This window comes from Gobio gobio, assembly GCF_949357685.1.
Source record: "Gobio gobio genome assembly, chromosome: 25".
In the NCBI taxonomy this organism is placed as follows: Eukaryota; Metazoa; Chordata; class Actinopteri; order Cypriniformes; family Gobionidae; genus Gobio; species Gobio gobio.
The window spans coordinates 10,255,001-10,272,500 of record NC_137121.1 but is presented as its reverse complement, the minus strand read 5'-3'; the positions used below and the strand labels follow the sequence as shown (position 1 = coordinate 10,272,500).

The 17,500-nt window shown below is 38.0% G+C and overlaps 1 protein-coding gene across 3 annotated transcripts in view; it reads right to left on the bottom strand.

Annotated features, from left to right (window-relative positions):
- lingo1a (leucine rich repeat and Ig domain containing 1a) overlaps positions 1–17,500 on the bottom strand; it is a 157,270-nt gene that overhangs the window by 126,282 nt on the left and 13,488 nt on the right. For 2 of the 3 annotated variants that reach the window (XM_079809185.1, XM_079809186.1), the window contains 3 exons: positions 15,412–15,633; positions 15,191–15,312; positions 6,530–6,744 (listed from right to left, as the gene is read on the bottom strand). The gene's annotated coding sequence lies outside the window, so the exon portion shown is untranslated. Of the gene's footprint in view, positions 1–6,529; positions 6,745–15,190; positions 15,634–17,500 lie in introns of all 3 variants that reach the window. The other variant, XM_079809187.1, reaches the window with a different exon arrangement.

The following is a 17,500-nucleotide window of genomic DNA, read 5'->3' as shown; positions in this document are numbered from 1 at the left end:
AATCAATGAAATACTTGTAAATATTTTTTTCTTGTTTAAAGCACCTAGCAAAACTTATATATTGATATATACTACAAAAGAGTCTTAACTTACATACATATCACTTTTTATAATAATTTTAGGGTCATTTTGCTTCCCAATTTTGCTCAGCCCACATTTACTTGACAGCATGGGGGAAAAATATGTATCAAAATTACTGTTGGTGTCCCACAGACATGATAATAATATTTGTGCTTTATTTAAACTTTCCCTTCAATATTTTATGCAATTTTGCTTTTAAAATAATTGTCTTATTTTAAGGATATTTCAATAGAAAGCACGGTGAAAATACCGATTAAGAAAATGCTTTGAGTGCATCATTTAATGACTCATCCTTGTTGAACTCTATAAAATCCCTTCCTGACTACACACAATGTCCTCTGTCTCCTTTAAAAGCTTTTATTGTGACTGCTGTCATTGTCCTCTCCGACATGAATAACAGCAGTCCTCTGTTCGCACGCCTCTGGATCAGAGAATCCGTTCATACACACCGTTCTCACCCCAATTTAGCTGCAAATTAAATGTCAGAGCCTGGCACGGAATTCTGATCAGGAAACGCTCAGATGAGAGCAATTTGTCTTTGATAAAAGGCGGCGAACAGACTTTTCCGTTTTCATTAGACGCGTTAAAAGAACAGATGTACGAGAGATGGATTCTATCTGTCAGGGGTTTGACGGTTATCAACCCAAAGCAACACCATCCAGAACAATCAGATCTGTTCTGAGGAGAGCACAGAACATCGAACATGACACAGATGGATCTGGGAATATAAGGTCACGCTCTCTCTCCATGGCTCGGTCTTTCTCTGTCGCTCTTTCGTACGTGATAATCCATCCTGATCTTCATGTCGGCTTGAAGACGGAGCTGAGAGTGATGGCCCGGAGCATGACGTGCGTCAAACATCACAGGCACGTTTCAGATCCTGCACGTACCTGAAAACACACACACTGTATTCACCGTTTCAGAAGGTTGATAGACCCCTAGCAGGCCAAAAGCTGCTCGTTGAGCAAAAGTGCTACAGGCAGAAGGTCACGCGTGAGATATTGTTGGCTGGGAAAGTGCCTTAACCATCTTCAACAATGGCTTCCTGAAAAAAAATCCACTTCACGTTCCCCTGGGAAGTCGCTTTTCTTTGCCAATAGCAAGATTAGTCTTCCACTATGAAGCTGCCAGAGGCTGCAAGGCATGCTTTTCTGTGGAGAGCTGATGTCCACCTGGAGCTTCTTCAGTTCATCAAGAGCAAGGCCTCCTGAACGGACAGATCCTCGGGGTACATCAAAACCTCATCCATCTTTACTGAAAGTGCGTACAACTGACAATGAGAACATTGGAGAGCAGAACCATGCATTTCCATGGCTACAAAATTCATCGACACAACACATCATGTTTTGCACCCCCAAAAAGGGGAAATGGGATTCGGAAATGGCACAAGATTCGGCCATTTGTGCACCAACATTCAATGTGCTTGAACTGACACACGGCCACTAATCTCATCCCCAATTTGAAATTATTAATATGCGTTATTGAGAGAGATGCACTGTATGGTGGCTATGGTCCTGCAAACAGAAAAGGCTTTTAAACAAAGAAACAGGAAAAAATTATGCAAATCACAAAATTGCAGCTGAATGCATTTTGCATGCAAGAATTCCCAGACTAGTGGGAAATTTCGCTCCACCACTATAATCCAAGTACTTGATACGGCACTTTAAAATTCTGAAAGCGCGCTCGTCTGCACATGAGACATGATATACGCCTATCTTCACCATCATTACTGATGCCATGACAAGAATGACAATGGGCTAAATTATTCAAACAATTTAAATTAAATACAATAAAAATAAACAAAATAGTCAAAATACATTTTTTTAAATGGGAAAATTACTTTTATAAATAAAAATAAAAACTATAGAAAATAAATAAAATAAAAATTGAACAAAAAAATAAAATGAAAATCCGTTTAATTAATCTATCTATATAAATATTTTAAATTAAATAAAATTAAACAAAATTAATCAAATTACAAAAGTAAAAATGTTATTTAAAAAAATCTAATTAAATAAAAAGAATATATTAAATACTAAAGAGTAAATAAAATAAAATGTAAACAAAATGAGTGAAATTACAAAAAATAAATAAGCAGCCAAATTATGAAAAAAATAGACTAATATATATATATATTTTTTTTTTATATATATATAAAATGTAATATACTGTACATTTAATACATCAAATACAATTATAAAACATAAATGGACATTTTATATGAAATATATACTAAAAACTCTAAATATATAAAAAATATAACTAAAAAATAAATAAATGAGTGTAATCAGAGCCTGGTTGAAGGCAAGGCAAGTTTATTTATATAGCGCATTTCATACACAATGGTAATTCAAAGTGCTTTACATAGAAAAGGTATTAAAATAGTGATAGAATAATCACAACATATGCATAAGAAATAAAAATAACAATCATATTTAACTAAAGGCTAGAATACTATTCCTGACTAAATTCTGAACAGAAGAGTCCCAGATTTTCGGTTCGTGAGACACAATAGTAGCAGCCCAGCTTCCTAGAGACCTCCTGCCCTTCAATAAGGAGGAGGTTTTTTCCGACACCTTCTGCCTCTGACAGCTTCCAGTGTCCTTCCAACCCCTTAATGGAGTGGAGTTATCGCCCACCGTCTGCCTCTGAAGGCTTTCAGCAATACACCAGCCTGCATCCAAAGACCTGGTGTTCCACACTCCTCCCTATTGAAGGGCAAGAGGTCACTAGGAAGCCAGGCTACAACTAGTGTGTCTCACAAACCGAAAATCTTCTGTTCAGACAGGGGAGCCCCAAATTTCTTATGCATCTGTTGATCTATATATCATATTTTTATTCTTTTTTAATTCTCTTTACAACTGTTTTAATTATCCTTGTTTTTATTTTTTGGTTAAGATTTTATTTATTTTTGGTTAAAGGAACACGCTGACTTTTTCTAGCCTAGCTTAGCACAAAGACTGGAGGTAAATGGCTCCATCTAGCCTACTGCTCAATAAGTGACAAAATAACGCCAACACGATGTAACTATACACATCACAACATGTAAATAGGAAAATGTTGGTGTTATTTTGTCACTTATTGAGCAGTAGGCTAGCTGGAGCCATTTACCTCCAGTCTTTGTGCTAAGCTAGGCTAGCGGTGGGTGCGTCAGACAGAGTTATGGCACGGAGATGAGAATGTTATGTATGGACTACTAACTCTGGGGATACGGTGAATAAGCTAAAGTCCCAAAAAGTCAACGTGTTCTTTTAAGGCTATCTGGTCGGAACAGTTGAGAGTAAATTGGGAAGTGAGACGGGGAGTCTACATACAGTACTTGAATAAGATTTGACTTCTGTCATTGATGAGTGAAACAGGAATGTAGGTTGGGGCTTGAATTTATCCATTGGGAATTGATTGGATCATGAAAAGTTACAAGGAATGGGGCATAAAAGTAGTCATTTAAGAGGAAAGCAATTTTTTAATCAAAGATTATGAAGACAAAAAAATTTAAACTACACTCACCTAAAGGAGTATTAGGAACACCATTCTAATACTGTGTTTGACCCCCTTTCGCCTTCAGAACTGCCTTAATTCTACGTGGCATTGATTCAACAAGGTGCTGAAAGCATTCTTTAGAAATGTTGGCCCATATTGATAGGATAGCATCTTGCAGTTGATGGAGATTTGTGGGATGCACATCCAGGGCACGAAGCTCCCGTTCCACCACATCCCAAAGATGCTCTATTGGGTTGAGATCTGGTGACTGGGGGGGCCATTTTAGTACAGTGAACTCATTGTCATGTTCAAGAAACCAATTTGAAATGATTCGAGCTTTGTGAGATGGTGCATTATCCTGCTGGAAGTAGCCATCAGAGGATGGGTACATGGTGGTCATAAAGGTATGGAGATGGTCAGAAACAATGCTCAGGTAGGCCGTGTCATTTAAACGATGCCCAATTGGCACTAAGGGGCAAAAAGTGTGCCAAGAAAACATCCCCCACACCATTACACCACCACCACCAGCCTGCACAGTGGTAACAAGGCATAATGGATCCATGTTCTCATTCTGTTTACGCCAAATTCTGACTCTACCATCTGAATGTCTCTACAGAAATCAAGACTCATCAGACCAGGCAACATTTTTCCAGTCTTCAACTGTCCAATTTTGGTGAGCTCGTGCAAATTGTAGCCTCTTTTTCCTATTTGTAGTGGAGATGAGTGGTACCCGGTGGGGTCTTCTGCTGTTGTAGCCCATCCGCCTCAAGGTTGTGCGTGTTGTGGCTTCACAAATGCTTTGCTGCATACCTCGGTTGTGACGAGTCGTTATTTCAGTCAAAGTTGCTCTTCTATCAGCTTGAATCAGTCTGCCCATTCTCCTCTGACCTCTAGCATCAACAAGGCATTTTCGCCCACAGGACTGCCGCATACTGGATGTTTTTCCCTTTTCACACCATTCTTTGTAAACCCTAGAAATGGTTGTGCGTGAAAATCCCAGTAACTGAGCAGATTGTGAAATACTCAGACTGGCCCGTCTGGCACCAACAACCATGCCATGCTCAAAATTGCTTAAATCACCTTTCTTTCCCATTCTGAAATTCAGAGTTCAGGAGATTGTCTTGACCAGGACCACACCCCTAAATGCATTGAAGCAACTGCCTTGTGATTGGTTGATTAGATAATTGCATTAATGAGAAATTGAACAGGCGTTCCTAATAATCCTTTAGGTGAGTATATTTCCTTTTTTTTGACAATCAGACATTTATATTTGTTAACTCATTTGTTTCTTTTAGTCATTAAATTACTTATGTTGAATTTGTCTCTTTCACTCTTGCATTTCACCGAAATCCCATATTAATTCTGACAGAGAAAATGGAAGAAAATAAAACTCAAACTCATAATAGGTTGATACATACAGCACCTTATGTGGTAAACGAAAACCAAAATAGCCCAAATGAATCAATGAACAGATGTCTTAAGAAGTGCATAATGAGCCTTAGATGAGTTTAGCACCATTAGCACTAACTAGCAGACCTTCCCCCCAAGTCATCAAACTCCCAGCACCAAGAGCTCACAACAAAAGCAAGAGCTGAGAGTTGCCAGAGGATATGTATACGTCTCAAGACGGAGACCTGTCTTGCCTCCAGACTCATCAATCACTAATATAGTCCCGGAGAACGCTAGGTATCACAATTTCACTCAACTAACTCTGACCGCGAGGTAATATTTCATAAATGAATGAACTTCACAGTGGCAGATGTGATTAGATAGAGTATCTAAGAGAACAAAAGACAGGAAACGCTCCAGCACTGCAAAGAACGACGTTGTCCTCAGTATTTTGGTCTTGTTTTCTAGCTAAACACTCAGGATTTACTTGAGATGCTAAATGACATGAGATTTCTTATAAGTCTTAGCTCAAATCAAAATGAAGTGAGTTTTTGCTTTAAACGAGAAAAAAAGATCTGCCAGTGGAATGAGAAAAATAAACGTTTGTCTTTTAATTAGTTTCTTAACTCGTTTTGATAAAGACAATGTAGTATTTTTCCTCTCAAGTAAATGTATCTTGATTTAAGAATGAGGAAAACAAGACAAAAACACTGAGGAAGAAAACAATTTTGCAGTGTGTTTGCGATCATGTGACATCGGCCACAATAACCGGGTATTGTTCAGTCGGAAGAAGATGTGCCCGAGAGCTACTGGTCATTATATACACATCTGAAATACTATACGCCGTGAAATCGCCATGTTTTGGGCTTGACCATGCAAAAGAGACGCTTTAAAAGCATATGAATAACTTACAGATATTGATCGAGGTGTGAACGATGGTCATTAACGTTAAAACCTCCATGCAGGCAACCTAAACTGTCCGAGAAGCGTTTCTGTCAAGTGTGAACGTTTCTCAAATTCCCCCTGGACTTTTTTTTATTTTATTTGAGCTTTTTAACTGGAGGGGAGAGAAGTGGAAACTCCTTTTCTACCATGACGCCTAATCACATTTCTCTCTTATTAGTTTCCGAGCGCACCGAGTGAAATTAAGGTTGAAGTGGCCAAATCTAATAAATATTGATGCTCATTACAGTCTCTTAGAGCTTTCTCTACCTGTCTCACTCTCTCTCCATCGCCCATTCGCTTTTCTAGATGTGTCAGCTGTACCCAGAATGCCTTCCAGCCCCTCCCTTCCCGCTCTTTAAATGATCCGCCTGGCAGAGAAACTGGCTGGTATCCGAACGTACGTACCGATGAAAGCATTTCTCCGGACTAAATATAGACGTTGCACACTTTGATGTCTGAAATATTAACGGATATCTCTTGCAAACACGCTCCCAAGAATCAGAGCTGCTTTATTCGATGCCAAACCAGAAAGGAGCGCAAAGAGTGCAAACTGAGAAGAGCTTGACAGAAAAAAAGCTCAGCTCTGTCCTGAACATCTCCCTCGGTCCCTGAGAGTCATAAAAACACCTCTTACCGGATGTTTAACTGCAGTCGGATGTGCCCGTGTTAGTGTGTGTCCGTATCCACAGGGGCGGAATTATATCCAGAATGCTGATGCGGTCCGGAGTCCTCACAAAACACAACCTTGATGAAGAGCTTGCAGACGCATCCGTGATCCACCTGCTTCCAACACGCATGAACACACAAGCATGCTCCGAGCACACCGACACACTCGAGCAGAGGGCGTACCTACAGTCAGCCAACGGAGAGGTAGAGTGAGAGACGGAGAGAGGGAGAGAGAGAAAGAGAGAGAGGGGAGAGCGTTAGGACAGAACAAGGTGGAGGGAGGAAGTGGAGTGTGGGAAACCAAGAGAGAGACAAAGATGCACCAATCACATTTGTTCTCTTCATTGCAATCGCAGTTGCTGTTTTTTTTGATGGAACAAACTGTCCCATGGGGGAGATAAAACTACAAAATTGCAGATCTCTGGAATATCTCAGTGATTTCTTCTACTATTTCTCCTTTTTAGTTAAAAAAAAAGATAATTGCCGTACATTTTACGAGAAAATACTAATTCATTACTGGTTATTTCAATGTGTTGTTTGCTATTTCTTTGTGATTATTTGTGAAATATACTAGCAATTTTTGAGTGAAATTTTTTTCAAATTGTGAATTGTTACGCAGCACGTTTGAGCTTCCTCAGGAACCAATGAGGTTCATTCTCGTTACGCATCGCGTTTGAGCTTCCTCAAGAACCAATGAGGTTCATTCTCGTTACGCATCGCGTTTGAGCTTCCTCAAGAACCAATGAGGTTCATTCTCGTTACGCATCGCGTTTGAGCTTCCTCAAGAACCAATGAGGTTCATTCTTGTGTTACGCAGCACATTTGAGCTTCAGCAAGAACCAATGAGGTTCATTCTCGTTACGCAGCACGTTTGAGCTTCCTCAAGAACCAATGAGGTTAATTCTCGTTACGCAGCACGTTTGAGCTTCAGCAAGAACCAATGAGGTTCATTCTCGTTACGCAGCACGTTTGAGCTTCCTCAAGAACCAATGAGGTTCATTCTCGTTACGCATCGCGTTTGAGCTTCCTCAAGAACCAATGAGGTTCATTCTCATTACGTAGCACGTTTGAGCTTCAGCAAGAACCAATGAGGTTCATTCTCGTTACGCATCGCGTTTGAGCTTCAGCAAGAACCAATGAGGTTCATTCTCGTTACGCATCGCGTTTGAACTTCAGCAAGAACCAATGAGGTTCATTCTCGTTACGCAGCACGTTTGAGCTTCCTCAAGAACCAATGAGGTTCATTCTCGTTACGCAGCACGTTTGAGCTTCCTCAAGAACCAATGAGGTTACTTCTCGTGTTACGCATCACGTTTGATCTTCTGCATGAACCAATGAGGTTCATTCTTGTGTTACGCAGCACGTTTGAGCTTCAGCAAGAACCAATGAGGTTCATTCTCGTTACGCAGCACGTTTGAGCTTCCTCAAGAACCAATGAGGTTCATTCTCGTGTAACGCAGCACGTTTGAGCTTCCGCAAGAACCAATGAGGTTCAATCTCGTGTTACGCATCACGTTTGATCTTCTGCATGAACCAATGAGGTTCATTCTCGTGTTACGCAGCACGTTTGAGCTTCCTCAAGAACCAATGAGGTTCATTCTCGTTACGCAGCACGTTTGAGCTTCCTCAAGAACCAATGAGGTTCATTCTTGTTACGCATCGCGTTTGAGCTTCCTCAAGAACCAATGAGGTTCATTCTCGTTACGCAGCACGTTTGAGCTTCAGCAAGAACCAATGAGGTTCATTCTTGTGTTACGCAGCACGTTTGAACTTCAGCAAGAACCAATGAGGTTCATTCTCGTTACGCAGCACGTTTGAGCTTCCTCAAGAACCAATGAGGTTCATTCTCGTTACGCAGCACGTTTGAGCTTCCTCAAGAACCAATGAGATTACTTCTCGTGTTACGCATCACGTTTGATCTTCTGCATGAACCAATGAGGTTCATTCTTGTGTTACGCAGCACGTTTGAGCTTCAGCAAGAACCAATGAGGTTCATTCTCGTTACGCAGCACGTTTGAGCTTCCTCAAGAACCAATGAGGTTCATTTTCATGTAACGCAGCACGTTTGAGCTTCCGCAAGAACCAATGAGGTTCAATCTCGTGTTACGCATCACGTTTGATCTTCTGCATGAACCAATGAGGTTCATTCTCGTGTTACGCAGCACGTTTGAGCTTCCTCAAGAACCAATGAGGTTCATTCTCGTGTTACGTAGCACGTTTGAGCTTCCTCAAGAACCAATGAGGTTCAGTCTCGTTACGCATCGCGTTTGAGCTTCCTCAAGAACCAATGAGGTTCATTCTCGTTACGCATCGCGTTTGAGCTTCCTCAAGAACCAATGAGGTTCATTCTCGTTACGCAGCACGTTTGAGCTTCAGCAAGAACCAATGAGGTTCGTTCTTGTGTTACGCAGCACATTTGAGCTTCAGCAAGAACCAATGAGGTTCATTCTCGTTACGCAGCACGTTTGAGCTTCCTCAAGAACCAATAATTAATTCTCGTTACGCAGCACGTTTGAGCTTCAGCAAGAACCAATGAGGTTCATTCTTGTGTTACGCAGCACATTTGAGCTTCAGCAAGAACCAATGAGGTTCATTCTCGTTACGCAGCACGTTTGAGCTTCCTCAAGAACCAATGAGGTTCATTCTCGTTATGCAGCACGTTTGAGCTTCCTCAAGAACCAATGAGGTTCATTCTCGTTACGCATCGCGTTTGAGCTTCCTCAAGAACCAATGAGGTTCATTCTCGTTACGCATCGCGTTTGAGCTTCCTCAAGAACCAATGAGGTTCATTCTCATTACGCATCCCGTTTGAGCTTCCTCAAGAACCAATGAGGTTCATTCTCGTTACGCAGCACGTTTGAGCTTCCTCAAGAACCAATGAGGTTAATTCTCGTTACGCAGCACGTTTGAGCTTCCTCAAGAACCAATGATGTTCATTCTCGTGTTACGCAGCACGTTTGAGCTTCAGCAAGAACCAATGAGGTATATTCTCGTTACGCAGCACGTTTGAGCTTCCTCAAGAACCAATGAGGTTCATTCTCGTGTTACGCAGCACGTTTGAGCTTCAGCAAGAACCAATGAGGTTCATTCTCGTGTTACGCAGCACGTTTGAGCTTCAGCAAGAACCAATGAGGTTCATTCTCGTTACGCAGCACGTTTGAGCTTCCGCAAGAACCAATGAGGTTCAATCTCGTGTTACGCATCACGTTTGATCTTCTGCAAGAACCAATGAGGTTCATTCTCGTTACGCATCGCGTTTGAGCTTCCTCAAGAACCAATGAGGTTAATTCTCGTTACGTAGCACGTTTGAGCTTCAGCAAGAACCAATGAGGTTCATTCTCGTGTTACGCAGCACGTTTGAACTTCAGCATGAACCAATGAGGTTCATTCTCGTGTTACGCAGCACGTTTGAGCTTCCTCAAGAACCAATGATGTTCATTCTCGTGTTACGCAGCACGTTTGAGCTTCAGCAAGAACCAATGAGGTTCATTCTCGTTACGCAGCACGTTTGAGCTTCCTCAAGAACCAATGAGGTTAATTCTCGTTACGTAGCACGTTTGAGCTTCAGCAAGAACCAATGAGGTTCATTCTCGTGTTACGCAGCACGTTTGAGCTTCCTCAAGAACCAATGATGTTCATTCTCGTGTTACGCAGCACGTTTGAGCTTCAGTAAGAACCAATGAGGTATATTCTCGTTACGCAGCACGTTTGAGCTTCCTCAAGAACCAATGAGGTTAATTCTCGTGTTACGCAGCACGTTTGAGCTTCCTCAAGAACCAATGAGGTTCATTCTCGTTACGCAGCACGTTTGAGCTTCCGCAAGAACCAATGAGGTTCAATCTCGTGTTACGCATCACGTTTGAGCTTCCTCAAGAACCAATGAGGTTCATTCTCGTTACGCAGCACGTTTGAGCTTCAGCAAGAACCAATGAGGTTCATTCTCGTTACGCAGCACGTTTGAGCTTCCGCAAGAACCAATGAGGTTCAATCTCGTGTTACACATCACGTTTGATCTTCTGCAAGAGCCAATGAGGTTCATTCTCGAGTTACGCAGCACGTTTGAGCTTCCTCAAGAACCAATGAGGTTCATTCTCGTGTTACGTAGCACGTTTGAGCTTCAGCAAGAACCAATGAGGTTCATTCTCGTTACGCAGCACGTTTGAGCTTCCTCAAGAACCAATGAGGTTCATTCTCGTTACGCAGCACGTTTGAGCTTCCTCAAGAACCAATGAGGTTCATTCTCGTGTTACGCAGCACATTTGAGCATCCTCAAGAACCAATGAGGTTCATTCTCGTTATGCAGCACGTTTGAGCTTCCTCAAGAACCAATGAGGTTCATTCTTGTGTTACGCATCACGTTTGAGCTTCCTCAAGAACCAATGAGGTTAATTCTCGTTACGCAGCACGTTTGAGCTTCAGCAAGAACCAATGAGGTTCATTCTTGTGTTAAGCAGCACGTTTGAGCTTCAGCAAGAACCAATGAGGTTCATTCTCATGTTACGCAGCACATTTGAGCTTCCGCAAGAACCAATGAGGTTCAGTCTCGTGTAACGCAGCACGTTTGAGCTTCCGCAAGAACCAATGAGGTTCAATCTCGTGTTACGCATCACGTTTGATCTTCTGCTAGAACCAATTAGGTTCATTCTCGTGTTACGAAGCACGTTTCAGCTTCAGCAAGAACCAATGAGGTTCAGTCTCGTTACGCAGCACGTTAGAGCTTTCTCAAGAACCAATGAGGTTAATTCTTGTTAGGGCTGCTCGATTATGGAGAAAATCATAATCACGATTATTTTGGTCAATATTGAAATCACGATTATGTAACACGATTATTTCACATGACTTTGGGAATGTGTTGTATTTATTAAAAATACACCTTTCAACAATTCAATTGAAATTGTAACATTTGTTGTACTTTTTGAACTATTAAAATAAATAATATAACACATATTCGAATCAAAGTATAAAAGTATTCACGTAAAAATGATAACCACAAATAAATAAGATCAACAATATGGTTCGGCTATGCTTTTCATGTACGTCTAACATTAGTTTTCAGGTAGAGAAATGTATCAAATGTAAAATAACATTGCATATTTGAGTGCATAAATAAAGATTAATCCTATTAAACTTACAAAAGCTATTCAATCAAGAGCGGTGAGTGATGTCCTTGTCTTTTGTTGTTTGACATTAAACAGACAGCAGTAAAGGCTACTGCCCCTTTAAGACCTCGCGTCTTCTTTATCGACTGTATAAAGTTCACTTAAGGCATATACAGACTATGTCTGCTTAGATACTCATCAAGATGGACATGTTGACATACGTTTTGTGTGAGTTTGTCCGTTTAAGAGCAAGACTTGAAAGAGAACTCAATATTTGCGCGCTGAGAGACGTGTGCGCGCTCTCGGATGAGCGCACAGAGATACATTTTCTCACAGCGCGCGCGGCTTCTCATTCTAAACCTAAACCCTAAAGCACTAAACCCGGGTGATGACGGTGAAAACGACTGGTCATATTCGAAAATATGGCAGCACTCGCAATCTCGCATCCATTGAACAAAGTTTACAAAGAGAGAATTATTTGAAAAATATGAAGGAAAAAAAGGACGTTTACACGGCTCCCCTGCTCTCGTCAGTTTTTGTTTCTTTATCAGATTGTCATAGGTCACTCTGTTTAATTTTCAAGTGGTTAAACAAATTCGTGGTGTTCCCTTGCGTTGCAGCCACCACCATGTAGCAAATCTTAGCATGTTTCTGCTCGTCGTCTGATTCCTCGAAGCCAAACTGTTCCCAGACAACGGAGTTGGTTTTGCCTTTTTTGCTCACCAAACGCTGCTGTAACTGCTCTCCTTCTGCCATCTTTACTCGCGCCGAGTTTTTAAATTCCAGCGGATGATATGCACACGAGTCACGAGACTCACAAACTGAGAGAGATTTGTGGGTTCGGGAGGGGCGGATGTGCGCGTGAGCGTTTCATTCAGAACGCAAGGCAAAATAATCGTTTTTTCTCGATTGTACTATTTTGGTGATCGTTGGGAGGCAAAATCGAAATCGAAATCGAAATTCGATTAATTGCACAGCCCTAATTCTTGTGTTACGCAGCACGTTTGAGCTTTCTCAAGAACCAATGAGGTTCATTCTCGTTACGCAGCACGTTTGAGTTTCCTCAAGAACCAATGAGGTTCATTCTCGTGTTACGCAGCACGTTTGAGCTTCAGCAAGAACCAATGAGGTTCATTCTCGTGTTACGCAGCAGATTTGAGCTTCCGCAAGAACCAATGAGGTTCATTCTCGTTACGCAGCACGTTTAAGCTTCTGCAAGAACCAATGAGGTTCATTCTCATGTTACGCAGCATGTTTTGTGGAATTTAATACAGTTTAAAATAACTTTTGTATTTGAATATATTTCAAAATATATTTATTTCTGTGATGAAAAGCTGAATTTTCAGCATCATTACTCCAATCTTCAGTTTCAAATGATCCTTTAGAAATAATTTTAATAAGCTGATTTGCTGCTCAAGATTGCTTCTGATTATTATCAATGTTGAAAACAGTTAATATGCTTGTGGAAGCAGTGATTATACAGATTAACAGATGAAATATATATTTTTTGTATCATTATAAATGTCTTTACTGTCACTTTTGATCAATTTAATGTGTCCTCGCTGAATAAAAGTATTAATTTATTTCCATTCCCCATTAAATGTATATAGTTTTAAGTGTTTAGATAGTTTTACTGGAAAGCAAGACAAATAATGACTAGACAATGATTTGTCCAGTGCTAGCTTACTTTCAGCCGTCTTTGTGTTTGTCCCTCAATCATTGTTCTTTGCACGTATGACAGTGATGGATCCTCTATGTTCCTGTGCAATATGTTAGCCGAGGACTCAACAGCACAAGTCTGATAGACCGAGAATGAGGGGACAATGTCTATGATGCTGTAGAGTAGAAAGACTAGAGAACAGGAAAAGAAAGAGAGATAGAGATTGTATTCTGGAGAGGAAGAGAGAGGAAGAGGATACTGTAGAACAGAAAGCTCAGGATCAAAGCCCGGGATCAGTGTGACTTTAGAAAGTTTCTGAGCAGGAGATAAAAGCCTCCAGGAGAATCTTCAGATATCCTCGTTCAGCACAGGCAACAAAGGTTCTTGTTTGTTTGCTCAGATTCTTTGTCTTGGGCTGAAACTGATCACGGATTGAACTGGATTGACCTTTCATGTAAATTGACCCTTCGCTAAGCCACACTTTAAAAACGCCACTGACCAGTCCTAGCACACCTGATGCCAACTACTGTTTTATCTTTTCTAATGCAAGTCTATGGAGTATCACTGTTTTTGTGTGTGATTGATTTAAACCTTTTTTTTTAACCACTTCATAAGCACATTTTTCACACGACCGTTGAATATTTCAGTGAGAAAGTCAGTGAGATTAAAAAAAGAAGAGGAAATGAATACTTTTAGCAAGGACAGATTAAACGTACTAAACGTGACAGTAAAGACATTTGTAATATCACAAAATATTTTTATTTCAAATAAATGCCGTTCTTTTGAACCTTCAATTTTAGGGTCAGCAATATATATATTTTTTTTAAAGAAAGAAATGAACACTTTTATTTAGCAAGGACGCATTAAATGTACTTGAAGTATGGAAGCTCATTTCCGCCACAGAATTAAAAAAAAGAAAAGGTAATTGCGACTTTTTTCCCAACAATTCTGACTTTTTTTCCCTCAGAAGTGCATAATATAAAGTCACAATTTTGACTTTATAACACACAATTGCTAGTTATCCTGGCCAAATTTGCCCATTGGCCCCTGTCCATCATGGCCTCCCATTCATCCCCATATATATATATTATATATATTATATATATTATTTTATATATAATTCTGACTTTTTAACACACAATTCTGACTTTATAACTCGCAATTGCATGTTTAGATCTCGCAATTCAGAGAAAAAAAAATGCAAACTCACAATTTTGAGATAAAAAGTCGCAATAATCTTTTTAAATGTTTTATTCTGTGGCGGAAACAAGCTTCCATAAGCTTCTATAAAATATTTTTATTTCAAATAAATGCCGTTCTTTTGAACTTTCTATTCGTCAAAGAATCCTGAAAAAAATGTATCATTGTTTCCACGAAAATACTAAGCAGCACAACTGTTTAATGTTTGTTGCGCAGCAAATCCTCATATTAGAATGATTTCTGAAGGGTCATGTGACACTGAAGACTGGAGGAATGATGCTGAAAATTCAGCTCTGATCACGGAAATAAATTATATTTTAAAATATATTCAATTAGAAAACAGTTATTTAAAATCGTAAAAATATTTGACAATTTTACTGTTTTTAGTGTATTTTTTAATAAATAAATGCAGTCTTGGTGAGAAAAACATTAAAAGATCATACAGAAATTGCCTCATTTTGTATTTAAGTGCTTGGTATGAAAATAGTAAATAGTATTGTTTTCATTTTCCAAACTGAAACTGCAATGCAAAGCGAAAAAATGACAGCCAATCAAACCACATTTGTAGTGTGAGATTTTGGACCAATTAGATTTTGACATGGGTGGAGCTCCATAGCATGACTGGAAACAAATATATATAAAACGACCAACAAAATCTTCATCGCTTTACCTTTGCAGATGTCTCGGTGTCTGGCCTTCTGATTGGTCCAAACATTCAGATACAATATTCAGATCCTGTCAAACACATGACGGGAAACTGGATGTGTTGACTGGCAGGTGGAGGAAAAGTTTCTAGGGAAGCAAGAGGGAGAGAACGACTAGAGGAGTGCAACAGAGAGAGGGAGAGAATTGCTCCCAGCAAATCATATAAAGCCATGAATAATTTACCACCTCCTCCAGCAAACCCTGATCTTTTTGTCCGTTGACTCAGGAGACCAAGGCTTTATTGGAATGAAGGCTTTCTGTGTCCTAATTTAGCATTTGCTGCCGTATCCCAGAGTGAGAGAGACGCTGCAGTGTTGCACGGCCCAGACGCAGAACGCCTGACCTTAGAGAGTCTCATGAAACGCGGCTCCCGGGAGGAACCTGGCCGGCTGTGAAACGTGTGTGTGCCTGTTTGGAACAAGTGGGAGAATTGATGTGAACTGAGCGCTGGAATGCTTTAACCCCTCTGAAGATGGCTGGTACATAACAGAGCGATATCATTTTCTTTGAACCCCTGATGGTCCTGCGATGGCTAAATAACTCACTTCACCGGACAGCAGATGGGGGACTCGCTGAGAGCTCAAGCGGGAATAGGAGTTCATTTAAAGTGAACAGTTCTATTTTTCCAACATCCCACCATCAATCTTAGCCATTTCGTTCCAATACCATTCCACAAAATGCCTAGTAATAAGATTAAAAATGAATGCTGCTCTGCACATTGTGTTTATGATGGATAAATGTCTTTACAGGCCGTATTCCATGCTTGCTTTCATTATTTGGCAGTTTTGCCATTTATAGAGAACAGAAAATGACAAGGAAATAGGGATTGGAAATGAAATGGGCACAGAGATCGATATTCATAACGGAATTAATTAATTAATGCGTATTTATTTAACATCAATATTTAATATTGTAAAATAAATATTCAATATGAATATTTAATATTGTATTTAAATATTTATATGAATATTTCATATGTTCAATTATTTGAATATGCAGAAATATAAATAAATAACATTCTGAAAAATGTGTACATATTCAAAAAAAAATTATATTATGATATATTTAATATAAATACGTATTTACTATTTGTATATACATACAAATAAAAGAATGAATAAATAATTGTGTTTTCATTTAATATAAATATTTAATATTCAATACACATATTTAGTATTGTAACAAAAGTAATATTCAACAAGTATTTTATATATTTATTTATAATAATATTTCATACAAATTATAACATTATTTGAATATGCATAAATATAAAAATAATTCTGAATAAATAAGATGTGTATATATTCAATAAATATTTAAAATAAATGTTTATTTCATATTTTTATATAAATAAAAAATGAATGATTGAATGAATAAATAAATGTGTATTCATATATATATATATATATATATATATATATATATATATATATATATATATATATATATATATATATATATATATATATATATATATATATATATATATATATATATATATATATATATATTCAATATACTGTATATATTAATATTGTAACATTAAATATTCAGTGTAAATATTTATTTAATATATTTATTTATATTAATATTTCATATAAATATTTACTCAATTATTTGAATATGAATATATATAAATAAATACCATTATAAATGAATAAAATGTGTATATTGTCAACAAATCTGTAATATTTTTAGATATTTAATATAAATAAATGCATGTGTATTAATTTACCATAAATGTTTAATATTGTAAAATTTAAATTTAATATTCAATATAAATTTTAAATATTGTAACTTATATGTATATTTCATATAAATATATTCAATTCTTTGAATATGCATAAATACAAATAAATTATATATATATATATATATATATATATATATATATATATATATATATATATATATATATATATATATATATATATATATATATATATATATATATATATATATATATATATATATATATATATATATATATATAATATTGTAACATTTAATAGTCAGTGTAAATATTTATTTAATATTTTATATATTTATATTAATTTCATATAAATATTTACTCAATTTAAATATGAATACATATAAATAACATTCTGAATAACTAAAATGTGTATATTTTCAACAAATATATAATATTTTAAGATATTTAAAATAAATAAATACCATATTTCTATTAAAGTGCAACAGAAAGCCAATTGATGCCAAGCATTTAAAATGCCTTCTAAAAAAAATGCAATTCATTTTAAAGTACATTTTCAAGAGA